This window comes from Chenopodium album, chromosome 3 (genome assembly GCF_948465745.1).
Source record: "Chenopodium album chromosome 3, dcCheAlbu1.1, whole genome shotgun sequence".
NCBI classification, from domain to species: domain Eukaryota; kingdom Viridiplantae; phylum Streptophyta; class Magnoliopsida; order Caryophyllales; family Amaranthaceae; genus Chenopodium; species Chenopodium album.
In genome coordinates, this window is record NC_137836.1 from 33,199,662 (window position 1) to 33,213,787 (window position 14,126).

Here is a 14,126-nt window from a genome sequence, read left to right on the forward strand (position 1 = left end):
TACAAAAATTCATAAAACTCATTAAATTCCCTCATCTCTCCTCTCATAAGAAAAAGGAAAGAAAAAATAGTCTAAAAAAAACATTAAAAATACGGGTTGCCTCCCGCAAAGCGCTGGTTTATCTAGGTCTCGCGCGACCTTCTTACCAAGTACAAAAACTAGGACCCTTGGCGTTATGCTTGATCGGGCGGTTTCTCCCCCGGTCTAGCGGTGTTTTGCCTGCCACGCGGCTTCCTGACGTGCCCTGTGGGACGCCAATTCACTTTGTCTGGTTGATCCTCATTGACTTGGACTGGGAGTTCTTCAATGCTACGCACTAAAGATCCTTCTTTGATCGAGGTTTGCTTCAAATTGGCATTGCATTTAACACTTGCAACTCGATCTGGCGAAACACTTACCGTAGGCTCAAATTGCACAACTTGCTTAATTGATTCCACCTTTTCGTCCTCGAAACCAAGACCAATAGTGTAGAGTGCTCTTTCTATTGCATCAACTTTCTTTTGCCATTTGTCTATGTCATCTGAAAGGGATGCTACACAAGATACCCCCTCCAAGGGATCTTTTTCAAGAGCTTGGGGCTTGTTAGAATAATTCTCAACCACATTAACACTAAAGCATTTCTCCTCAGTCATGGAGCTTTTAGGGGTATTATTAAGATTAAAAATAACTTTATCATCCCTTACTGATAGTGTTAACTTACCACTTCTCACATCTATGATTGCTCCTGCAGTGTTAAGGAATGGTCTACCCAAAATAATTGGGGTTTGCATATCCTCATCCATATCAAGAACAACAAAATCCACAGGTATATAAAATTTACCTATTCTAACGGGGACATCCTCTAAAACACCTAAAGGGTATTTGAAAGAACGGTCGGCCATTTGTAGAGTAATATTAGTAGCTTTTAATTTACCCATATTCAGTTTGGAACACACAGATAATGGCATAACACTAACGCTAGCACCCAAATCACACAATGCATTATCAATCATTAGATTGCCTATATGACAAGGAATAGAAAAACTACTCGGATCTTTTAATTTAGGTGGAGACTTATTTTGAAGTACGACACTACACTCTGCAAAGAAAGCTACTGTCTCTACTTCACTAATAGACCTTTTCCTTGTCAATATTTCTTTCATAAATTTTGCATATGAAGGAATTTGTGTGATTAATTCAGTGAAGGGAACTGTTACCTTCAAATATTTTACCAACTCCAGGAACTTACCAAACTTCTTATCCAAATTTGTCTTCAATTGACGATTAGGGAATCGAAGTTTGATAATTGGCTTTGGAGCATTGTTGCTCTTATCTAGAGTAGCCACCTTCTCTGGAGTCGTACCCTGCAATGTAGAATTAGATATGTTAGTATTATCCTTTAGCCCTACAGGGCTATTAACTACATTGTCTGGTTTAATGAAATCAAGATTAGCATTATTTAATAAAACAGGTTCATCAACTCTGGGCATAGGGGGCCCTTCATAGTTTTAACCACTCCTTAGAGTAATTCCGTAGGCTTGATCCGTAGGCCTGGTCGGCTGTGTCGGCAGAGCTCCCTGCTGGCGGGCTTGTAGAGTAGCGGAAAGTTGCGCAATCTGATTATCTACAATTTTGTTATGCGCTAGAATTGAATCAATCGTTGCATCTCTACTCTCCATGTGCTTCTGCATATTAACCAACATTGCTTTGATTTCCACCAAAGAAGGGTCGGAAGATGAGGAGGTTTCTTGTGGTGGGTTCTTCTGGCCAGCATTGGGATGATAATATTTCTGCTGCTATTGTTGTGGCGCCTGTGGTTCTTGTGGTGGTGGATTTTGAACATTAGTACTCCGGTAGGAAAGGTACGGATGATTCCGATACCCAAGATTGTAGGTGTTGGAGTATGGGTTATTCTGCCTATAAGCTTGAAAGGCATTAACTTGCTCCACGGAACTCCTGCAATCTTGTTCCCAATGACCTAAAATACCACAATTTTCACAGAAAGCCTCATTAGAGTTATTATTAATTGCAGAAACATTAGCTACATTAGCAGTGCTAAGATTATCTAATTTTTGGCAAATAGAGGTCAGCTGAGCTTGCAAAAAGGATACAGAGTCGACGCTATGCTTCCCCTTGTTAGCAAATCCTCTAGGATTCCCATATTGGGAATTGAGTATCGCCATATCTTCAATAACCTGACCTGCATCATCAACATTAAGATTCACAAATCTCCCACTAGCTGCAGAGTCTAAAATTATTGTAGATAAATTTCCAATGCCATTGTAAAAGGCTTGGATTAACTGCCATTGTGCTAAATTATGGTGAGGACATTCTCTTTGTAGGTCCTTGAACCTCTCCCAAGCCTCATATAGAGATTCATCGGCTTCTTGGGAAAAGTTCTGAATCGCACTCCGTAGTACGGCTGTTCTCTCTGCAGGATAATACTTATTATAAAAATTCAAAACCAGAGTTTCCCAGTCAGTTATACCAAGTGCAGTTCTATTTAATCCATTAAACCACAATTTAGCTTTTCCAGTTAAAGAGAAGGAAAGAGAATCTCCCTGATTTGGTCTTGAGTGACCCCGGCTTGCCTGATGGTATTGCAATATTGACATTAGTCGGCAATGTGAAGATTTGGGTCTTCACCCTTAGCTCCACTGAATTGCTTCCTCTATATCATCGTTATAAATTGAGGTTTAATTTCGAATTGTACCCAATCAAGAGCCGGAGTAGGGGTGAGATGTGGAAAATCTGTAAGCTTGGGTTGTGAGTAATCACTAGCTTCTTTGGAACCGCCATCTCTGATTATGCGTCTGATGATACCTCTGAATCGCTAGAACCTGTTGGAGGATCGCGGTGATTATTATTATCACCAGAATCTGCCAGGATTTGCTTGTAGAGATTTTTCTGTCTATGGAAGGAACGTTCGATCTCAGGATCAAATAGGATGTACCCTGATCTGGAACACCTGGGCATAAACAAAAAACTAAAAGCAAATATGAGATTTGCCTCAAAGAACTAACGTTCTCTGAGAAAAAAAAAGAGAAAATAATTAGAAATAAAAATAAAACCGTTTCCCGGCAACGGCGCCAAATTTTGACAGGGTAAAGTCGTATCCCCTAATAAAAAATAATTACCTAAGTCCTCTAACTAAAGTAGATAGGGAAGTAGGGTCGAACTCCACAGGGAAACAAGTCTTTCTACTCCCAATTAACTAATATAATCTAGATTATGAGGTAACCAATATTTATAATTGAATAATAAACTAAACTACGGAGATCAAGAATAAGGAGAAAAAAATATATAAAAGGATCTAGGGCATAGGTTCACCAATAAATAACATTCCAGGGTAGAATATAATAATCATTCATCAATTCATAATTAATCTGATTATAAAGGGCTTTCGCTACGTATTATAACCACACATTTAATTTACCGGTATTAAATCTCATCTTTCGAATCTCGACCTAACCATTTATAAATTAACCTGCCTATTGAAACTAGACCTAAACATCAATTCTCATCTGTCGAATCTCGAATCAATATTGTCAAACTCATGCATAAAAGATCAAGCCTAATCTAGTCACAGAGCATTAAATCAATCAATAGGAAATTAATCTAACATTGATAATTGACAACAATAAATTACCCTATCATATTATTAATGGATCCCCATAAACCCTAGAAAGAAAACTACTCACACATAATAGAAACTAAACTAATCAAAGCAATAAAACAAGACATGATTAAAGGAATAAAATAAACAACTAAGATTAAGAGAAGATAAATCGTTACCAAAATAAATCTGGAATTAAGAGTAGATTAAGAACAAAGGTTTAAGAGAAAGCAAATCTAAGAGAACAATTAAGAGAGTAAAGAAAGAGTAAAAAGAGAGAGATAGAGAGAGATAGTGTTCCTAAAATCGTATTACGGAGGAGTATTTATACTCCTTACAAATCTTAAACTAAAACAAACTAAAAGGACGCTAATCGTCTCCTAACAATTACACGCGCCCGATCGGGCGAGGCACCGCCCGATCGGGCGCGCCTTTTTTCTCTTCAGGTAGAATCTCGCTCCCGGCCGGGCGCGTCACCGGGCGCCGACCTTAGCTTCTCTCGCCCGGCCGGGCGCGCCTCTGGGCGCCAGCCTCTTTGGCCGGGCGGATCTCTTGGGCCACTAATAGGACTACGATTGGGCTCCAATTCTTCGGGCCAATGTGGGTTTCCTCCTCGGGTCTTGATTACTCGGTCCAAATGCCCCGGTATCACCTATACCGAGCTCTTAATCACCGGTTCGATGGCTCTAACCGGCCCTGGGCTATAAAATCTGGTCGTGCTTCTCCAATGTTCGTGATTGCTCCAAAATATCTCGGGAAAATACTCCAAAAGTGTAAATCCCTGCAAAAGTCAACCAAATCTACGAAAACACTAGAAAACACCAATTAGTAATAAAAGTGGCTCTAAAGATCCAAAATACTACTAATTATGACCAAGGGATGGGGGTAAAATACTATATAAAATAGACACATTAAACTCCCCCAAAGCCAAACCTTTGCTTGTCCCTAAGCAAAGATCACATTAACGAATCAATAAATATGCTTCACCCCAAAAAAGTAAAAATCAAGCACAAATGATTCAGGGTAAATCAAATAAACATGCTTCAAAATCAACCAATCAAATCCATCCAATTACCTTTCCTCCCTAACAATTGTCAAACAGAGCAAACCACAAGAGCATATAGAATTCAAGACTAGTGCTCACGCACTCAACTCTCATTTTTGTGGCGAGTAAAAGATGTACTCGATCGCTCTCCATCCAACCCCTTTATGTGAACAATGCCCTCCCAACTCACACTCTCATGTGTATAAAACAATGAACGCTCAATCCTACTAGTCGACTCGAAATATGTCAAATCATAACTTGCATTGATAAACAACACTTTCACATTCATAAAATTCTATGCACAAAGGTCAAAAAGTCTTTAAAGCTTGTAATGTAAGGCTAGGGTAAAGGGTAGGAATCATTTGGGAACAAGTGAGAGAAAAGCTATGCTTAAGGGAGAAAATCCTAATATAACCCATGATCAAAATAAATAATGATCAACATCTCCTACAGAACCAACTCTAACAAAAATAAACCAAACATACTCCAATCATAATAAACAATCCCAACACTTACATATCACTCATAAAAATATAATAATGAAGAAGTGGAGTGAGTAAACAAACTTTATTTCCAAACTTGAATTTTTCATTGAAGTTCTTTTTTTTTATTCTTTTGAATCAACCTCCAACTAGAACATTTGAACATTGAACATTTTTTTTCTTTTTTTTTTGCTTTTTTTTTTTCTATCGAAGTTCACTTATTTTTTCACATTTTTTTTTCTTGAACTTCTTTTTTTTTTTTCATAACATCATGCTTTATTTTTTTCAAGAAAATATAACTCTCAAACTCATCAAAAATAAACATGATAAAAAAACAAGACAACTTCTCAAAACCCACCCAAATTGTGCAAATAATAAGCACACTACAAAGTCTCTCACCTCACTCACTAATAGCTCCCCCAAGCCAAGCTTGGGACTAGTAACCAATGGGGCAAAATAGGCTTGTAATGTGGCTAATAAACAACAAAAAGTCAAGGCAACAACATGGGAAGCAAGAAGGGAACAAAAGTATCTACAATCATCTGGAGGCTACCTAAAAGAATGAACGCCTTCGTCCTCCTCAATGTGCATAATAATGAATTATATAAATATTACTAATAGTTGCAAACCAATACTCAAATTCATTGACATACCAAGAACTAACACACATTTCTAATCAAATCAACTAGTCAAGCACTATATTCACAAGTAGTTGGACAAAATTGACGCATGTTAAGATTTCAAGGCAATCAAACATCAAATCATGATCAACTAATTCACAATGCTTATCATCATATACCAAGAATCAAAACAAATTTTCTCAAGTAAGGGGTACAGGGAAGCATGATTTACAATTCATTGGAACGTATTTTTGGATTTTTTTATTTTTCATTTTTTAAAAAAAAAAAAAATAAAAATTACATGTATAAGAAAGCAATAAAACTAACGTAAGAAAACACACCAAAAATAAAAGAAAAGAGAAAAAGAAAGATACCAAATCAAAAATCTCCCCCAAGCCAGAATTAGACAATGTCCTCATTAGCTCGGGAACTAGCCCAGCATAGCTAGTCTTGATCATCCTCATCCATCGAGCCGAAACCTGCACCTCCACTGCCACCTGCACCACCTGCACCAGAAGAGCTACCACCAAAATAATCAGCATGAAAACTCCCCCCCACCGGTCCCCCGAAAGGAATGTCCTGGCCGTACCCATGGAAGGAAGAATAGTCAGTATAAATACCATGGGCAATGGGATCCCTATCGTATTCCTGGGGTGGAGGCTGAAACCAGTCATTGTGAATAGCGTCGTCGGGAATGTTGCCCCGACGAGCATAATCATCGTACATAGGGTAGAGAGCTCTACCCTGGTTCCTCTCTAGGTATCATAACCTCTGGTCTATGGAGCCTACAATCCTCCTAAGGTCAGTATGGGAATGCTCGATACGTCCGAAGGCCTGACCTATACTCTGAAGGTCCCAAACTGGGTCAGAGTCAACATGAGGGACGGAGTGAGACATGCGAGGTGGAGAGAATGCCACCTCGGGCTGAGGCTGAGGCTGGGGTAGTGGTGCTTGCCCCCTAGAGTTGGCAACTAAAACATCATATGTGTTGGATGGTTGCCCTGGGGGGAAAGGCGGTCAAGTCTGGACTGGGTAAGGGAAAGATGGGCAAAGGTTGCTCGCTCGCAGTCCTAATACACCAGAAGGGTGTCTGCTCGCTATCCGGTCATACCCACCCCAACTCCTCAAAATACCTAGCAGTCATATAGGTATCTGGTCCACAGTTGGTTAGTTGGTGGGGTCCATCCACTACAAAACCGACCATTTTCACTGCTATTCGAGTGATAAGGCCTCCTAAACGGATGGGGGTTTTTGATGTGGTGCTGGCCGTGGCATGCCTGCTCAGATGGTGAATAATAAACCTACCTATGTTCAATTTCCCGAACCCATACACATAGTGTCCCATGATAGCTAGTTCGTTAGTTTGGGCATTATGGGGCTCGTTCCTACCTAAAAAACACAAACCCGCAAATCTTTGCCAGATTTTTGGGACAGGGTGGTGAATAGGTTTGGTACTAGCTTGTTGGGGGTCAGGAGTAGGCAAACCAGTCAAAGCATGATATATGTCACCCATTTTATAGTCCGCATGCCATTGGTGAGGTAATTCAGAATTTAATTCAAATAATTTACAAAATTCTACATAAGTTAAACTAATATTCCTATTGTTCAACCTAAACATTAAATTCGGCCCATTTCTACTACTTACAACTTGTAAAGAAGACAAAAATTCACAAGTTAGTTCTCGGAATGTAGGATAGTGCATATCAACAAATTTTCTCATGCCAATGTCATTTAAAAATCGTTTTACAAAATCATACAAACCAAATGATTCTAAAGTGGGGCGGTGTAACCACCGAGAAGGAATTACCTCGCTCCCGATTAAGTGTTCTAGCCGCTCCTTTTGCTCTCGGCTAACAATACGGATCGTCGGCCAGTACGGGAGTTGCAATTCCGGGTCGTATTCCTCCCTCGAACTGGAGCTCCTACCGAAAATAGACCGAGCCCTCTTTGAAGCCATGGTAGAAATGGGTATGAAAATTTATTTGAATAAAATCTGAATTTTTTTTTATGGAAATGTAGAAGATGAAGAGGGGATTAAAGATATGTAAAAAGTTTTGAATTTGGTTGAGGAATGGAGAAGAAATCTTAGAGAGAAGGTAGAGAGAATTTGAGTTTTAGAGAGAGAAAGTTATGGAGAAATAAGAATGAAATGAGAAAAGCCGAAGAAAGAAGAAGAAGGACAAGGGTCGGGTGCGTCGCGCCCGGTCGGGCGGGGGCTCGCGCGGTTGGGCGATCTAATTTGGAAAATCTTTTCAGCTCTCGCGCCCGGTCGGGCGGCATTTCCCCGATCGGGCAATCTAAATGCCCGATTTCCTTCAACTCTCGCGCCCGATCGGGCGCCCTTCGCCCAGTTAGGCGATCTGTCGTGAAATTTTTAACCTCTTCTCGCGCCCGGTCGGGCGTGAGTCGCCCGATCGGGCGGACAAATTTTGTCCGTATACGACGAGTTTCGCGCCCAGTCGGGCTCCCATCACCCGATCGGGCGAAATTACTTGATTTTGAAGCCTTGGTCTCGCGCCCGGTCGGGCGAGCTTCGCCCGGTCGGGCCGGAGGCTAAATTGTCGAATTTTAATTTCTTCTTTTCTCAAAATTTGGCTAACTCTTTTCCTTCAAAACTGTACAAGAACTCATTGTCGAATTTTCTCCCCCGATCTAGTGGTGTTTTGGCTGCCACGCGGCTTCCTGACGTGCCCTGTGGGACGCCAATTCACTTTGTCTGGTGGATCCTCATTGACTTGGACTGGGAGTTCTTCAATGCTACGCACTAAAGATCCTTCTTTGATCGAGGGTTGCTTCAAATTGGCATTGCATTTAACACTTGCAACTCGATCTGGCGAAACACTTACCGTAGGCTCAAATTGCACAACTTGCTTAATTGATTCCACCTTTTCGTCCTCGAAACCAAGACCAATAGTGTAGAGTGCTCTTTCTATTGCATCAACTTCCTTCTGCCATTTGTCTATCTCATCTGAAAGGGATGCCACACAAGATACCCCCTCCAAGGGATCTTTTTCAAGAGCTTGGGGCTTGTTAGAATAATTCTCAACCACATTAACACTAAAGCATTTCTCCTCAGTCATTGAGCTTTAAGGGGTATTATTAAGATTAAAAATAACTTTATCATCCCCTACTGATAGTGTTAACTTACCACTTCTCACATCTATGATTGCTCCTGCAGTGTTAAGGAATAGTCTACCCAAAATAGTTGGGGTTTGCATATCCTCAGCCATATCAAGAACAACAAAATCCACAAGTATATAAAATTTACCTACTCTAACGGGGACATCCTCTAAAACACCTAAAGGGTATTTGAAAGAACGGTCGGCCATTTGTAGAGTAATATTAGTAGCTTTTAATTTACCCATATTCAGTTTGGAACACACAGATAATGGCATAACACTAACGCTAGCACCCAAATCACACAATGCATTATCAATCATTAGATTGCCTATATGACAAGGAATAGAAAAACTACCCGGATATTTTAATTTAGGTGGAGACTTATTTTGAAGTAAGACACTACACTCTGCAGTGAAAGCTACTGTCTCTACTTCACTAATAGACCTTTTCCTTGTCAATATTTCTTTCATAAATTTTGCATATGAAGGAATTTGTGTGATTAATTCAGTGAAGGGAACTGTTACCTTCAAATCTTTTACCATCTCCAGGGACTTACCAAACTGCTTATCCAAATTAGTCTTCAATTAACGATTGGGAATTGGAAGTTTGATAATTGGCTTTGGAGCATTGTTGCTCTTATCTGGAGTAGCCACCTTCTCTAGAGTCGTACCCTGCACTGTAGAATTAGATATGTTAGTATTATCGTCCTTTAACCCTACAGGGCTATTAACTACATTGTCAGGTTTAATAGAATCAAGATTAGCATTATTTAATAAAACAGGTTCATCAACTCTGGGCATAGGGGGCCCTTCATAGTTTGAACTGAAGGAGTTATGTCTTCGATAAGTGCAATTACTAGATATATCAAGGATCAATATTATGGAGATAATAAGTTCATTCTATAGGGTCGTCAATGTTTGGTGCTAGATATGACAATTGATCTTTGGGCTAGCTTAATGGCCCAAAGCCTCATAGAATGGATCCTACAAGGTCACACATAAGAGTATTGGGTTAAACAAGTTAGAGGCCCATTATTGGGCCTCATAAGTTCATGACATACCATATTGATATTTGGGCTTGGATAATTAGAAGAGTTTAATGGGTTTTGGACATGACATGGTTTTATTTCTAGATAAGATCTATAAATATAAACCATGCCTAGGGTTGCATCATATAGAACAATTGACATACAGTAAATTGTCACACAAGCAACCAAGCATCCCAAAACCCCTTTTCTCTCTCTCCCTATTCGACCCTCACTCTCTCTCCTCCCTGTTCGTACGGCTCTCCCTTGTGGGCGGCGCGTGTGGTGGCGCGTGGGTGGTGGTGTGGTGTGATCGTGAATCGGATCTCCGTTGAAGGTTGATTGAAGCGTTCAGTCACAACTAACTAGCATTTGTGGAGGTTTAATCCGTGCTCGTGGACTAAGTAGAGGAATCACACGTGGGGTTCTTGTTCTCCTTATTGTTCTTGCTCGATCACTTGTGGAATCACGCTTCAAAGGTATTATTCTTACTCTTTATGTGTTATGCATGAGATCCTTGGTTTGGTGCTATATGAAAATGATTCATGATTATTTCCGCTGCGTAGTACCTATAATCCCTTACAGTGGTATCAGTTAGCCTCTTGCAATTACATATATTGAGTATTAAACCTTTGTTGATCCACAATTTTAATTCAATTAGGAGGGAGAATAATTTAATTATGGGTCAATTATTATATTAAATGTGATTTAACAATATAGAATCATTAAAGGTGTTTAATTTGCTCTATATTAGCCCTAAAAGATCCGAAAATTGCCCTATCAAGTTCAAAAATTCGAACCCCCCACCTTAATATTTCGAAATCATTAACCCTAATTTGTGAAATTTGTGTTTTTGATTTTGATTTAATTCGAAAGTTTTGTGTTTAAAGAATTTAATCTAATTGATTTCATGATAAATTATGATTTTTTCATGATCAACCTATTTAATTTAAAAGTTAAATTGAATTGGGATTAAATTCATGAAGAACCCTAATTTTAAAATTGAATATGATTTAATTTTAAAATTAGATGAACCACACTAATTTTAATTTTAATAAAATTATTTTGTTTTAAATTAAAAAAAAAAAGGGGGAATTGAGGTGCGGCAGCCGCGGCTGGGTAGCGCAGCCACCGCGACTGCCGCACCGGTGGTGGTCTAGGAGGGAGGGCGGGCTGGGCACGGGTCAGTAAAGGGGGCAGTGCAGCAGTGCACCACCTCGATGTGTGTGCTGCTGCTGCTGTCCGGGCGTCGCTGCAGGGGCAGCGCACACCGCAAGGTGTGCGGCCACCGTGGCCGGCTTCGGCCGACCACACCACGGTGGCTGACGCGGTTTTTTTAAAAAAAAAATTTATTTTTATTTTGAATTTTGAAAACTGATTTTATTTTGAATTTTGAAAACTGATTTTATTCAAAATAAAAATAAATTTTTAGAGAGAGATAATATTCCTAAAATCGTATTACGGAGGAGTATTTATACTCCGTACAAATCTTAAACTAAAACAAACTAAAACGACGCTAATCGTCTCCTAACAATTACACGCGCCCGATCGGGCGAGGCACCACCCGATCGGGCGCGCCATTTTTCTCTTCAGGTAGACTCTCGCTCCCGGCTGGGCGCGTCACCGGGTGCCGACCTTAGCTACTCCCGGCCGGCCGGGCGCGCCTCCGAGCGCCAGCCTCTTTGGCCGGGCGGCTCTCTTGAGCCACTAATTGGACTACGATTGGGCTCCAATTCTTCGGGCCAATCTGGGTTTTCTCCTCGGGTCTTGATTACTCGATCCAAATGCCCCGGTATCACCTATACCGAGCTCTTAATCACCGGTTCGATGGCTCTAACCGGCCCTGGGCTATAGAATCTGGCCGTGCTTCTCCAATGTTCGTGATTGCTCCAAAATATCTCGGGAAAATACTCCAAAAGTGTAAATCCCTGCAAAAGTCAACCAAATCTACGAAAACACTATAAAACACCAATTAGTAATAAAAGTGGTTCTAAAGAGCCTAAAACACTACTAATTATGGCCAAGGGACGGGGGTAAAATACTATATAAAATAGACACATCAACCTCAGGTCTCGTGCAGGTACGAGAAGGAATGCGCTGACCGTGCAAGAGAAAATAAAATCAGAAAAATGCAAAATAGAAGCGGTAATGCAAAAACATAGGAAGGGAAGATACCTCCTGAACGGCGTCGTCTCGACGGCAGGTAGCCACATTCCTCATCCGGACAAGCTGGCCTTTGAAGGTATCTATGCATCGTGCCATCGCCGAAACCACCTCGCGTGAGAACTGTCAAAGAAATAAGTCAGTAAACATGCATAACATATATGGACAAAATTTGCAAATAAACAAGCTTACCCGAGTCTGGTGACGAGGAATCGACCGCTCCACAAAGCGCTCTCCCTCAGGAGCCGGAGGAATCATCTCCTTAATCGGCCCATATGTCCCCTGATAGTGGATGGACATACGAGGTGGCACGAACTTAGCAGGATCATCCTCACAAAGCAAAACAAAATCAGTAAAGCATTACTTAGGGGATGCTTAACGAAAGGTAAAAGCTGAAACTCATACCGCCACATCCTTAGCAGGTACAGGAATTGGAGCTAACAACGGCAGTAGCTCCTCCCCATAGCATCGCCCAGGGATCGTGTAAGATCGCCAAGGGCTACCAGCTCCCTCTAACATGCTCACCAACCTTGTGGCGTTAAACATGTGACGTGGTGGAAGAGCAGGAACGACAAAGCTATATGAGGAATGCTGAATAGAAAACCTCTCTCCAAGATACACAGCCGCTCCGTAGGTCCCTAAGAAATAGCGACGCTCAGCAGAATACTGCGCGGCTAGCCCAGGGACTGCCAAGTCGACCCACGGTCGGTACAACACCTCAGGCTCCTGCAAAGAGTTTCTATCAGACAAGAATCTATCTAAGGCATCACAAAATGCCAATTAAGAAAAGAATCATACCGAGATGATCCAATCTCGGACATAGGCAGTGGACATCCCCACACGGCGGCTGCCCCATGAAGCACTAACTAGAAGCCTGCACGGCGACGGTCTTGCCGACGGAGCTGAGGGGAAGTACTCGTAGAACCAGATCTACAGGAAGCAAAAATTATCAGCAAGTGCTAACTAAGATGTAGAGCTAAACTTTACAGGGAATAAAGTATACCTCTACGACCCTCCAAAATCCGGATAGAGCAACGTTCCCCCGCGAAGGAACGATGTCGACACGAGTCCCGCAACGCTCGGATGAAATCAGCATAGGCCAAGCTGGCTTAGTTGTAAGTCCCGATCCGGTGCAGATCACGGACGACAGGAAGGTAGTAAAGCAGCGCCCTACTACCCTTGTCAGGGGAGAACGTCCCTGACAACAAATTAAGTGCAAAGATGCGCACCCGCTGCTCTTGGGTAGTCGCACCATCATCAAAAGCCGCTGCTAGAGTCGAGCGGCGAATCCCCCTAGCACTGAACTGAGTCGTCTCTACCTCAACTCGAGCCCGAACAACAATCGGACCCAACAACTCCTTGACCTCGGGAGAAAAGACAGTAATGTCGCTGTCGAACGGCAGCGCCACAGAGCTAAACTCCAGTCCCGTAATGAGACTGAAGTCGGTAGGAGTGACCATCATCTCACCCCAAGGGAAGTGGAAAGTGTTGGTGGTGTCCCAAAAGAACTCCACCAGAGCACGGACTATATGGTGACCCTCGCTAGAGGCAATCATGTCCTGTGAAGTCTCAAACAGTGGCGTCAGCCCGCAAGACTCCCATAGAAGTCTCGTCTGATCGTCTTTGGCGATGTACATCTTGTAGAGGTCGCCCAAACCGTCGCAGCCGGAACTGTGACAATGTGTCCTCCCAACTGTAACACCCCGTCTCACCCTCTCAGAGATATGGTGGACGGGAGAGAAGTACAAGGTCCGCTCATCCCGCTCAGGGAGCCGGCCGAGCGAAGTGGACGGTTCAGCGTCGTCCTATACGGGCTCATGCTCCCGTCGAACGTCTCGGGACCGTGAACCAGAGCCTCGCTGTCTAACCATACTACATTGTGCAGAATTATCATAAATTAGGGTTCTATGGTATCTAAGGTTCGCCTAGCCGCATGATACTATGTTCACAAAAAACAGAGTACGTAGTACTAAAACAGAGCACAAATTCGAATTGAGCATATACGACATTTTTCAACCAATCAAACAATTTCTTGCAATACTATAGTAATTATTGTGACAAATTAGACAAGAATTGC

General features: G+C 41.7%; 1 non-coding gene across 1 annotated transcript; it reads left to right on the forward strand.

The window, feature by feature from the left end:
* The first annotated feature begins 2,292 nt into the window (after positions 1–2,292).
* Positions 2,293–2,399, forward strand: LOC145625878 (small nucleolar RNA R71). Its single transcript, XR_014110775.1, has one exon. It is a non-coding gene; the product is annotated as a small nucleolar RNA R71 (small nucleolar RNA).
* Positions 2,400–14,126: the final 11,727 nt, after the last annotated feature.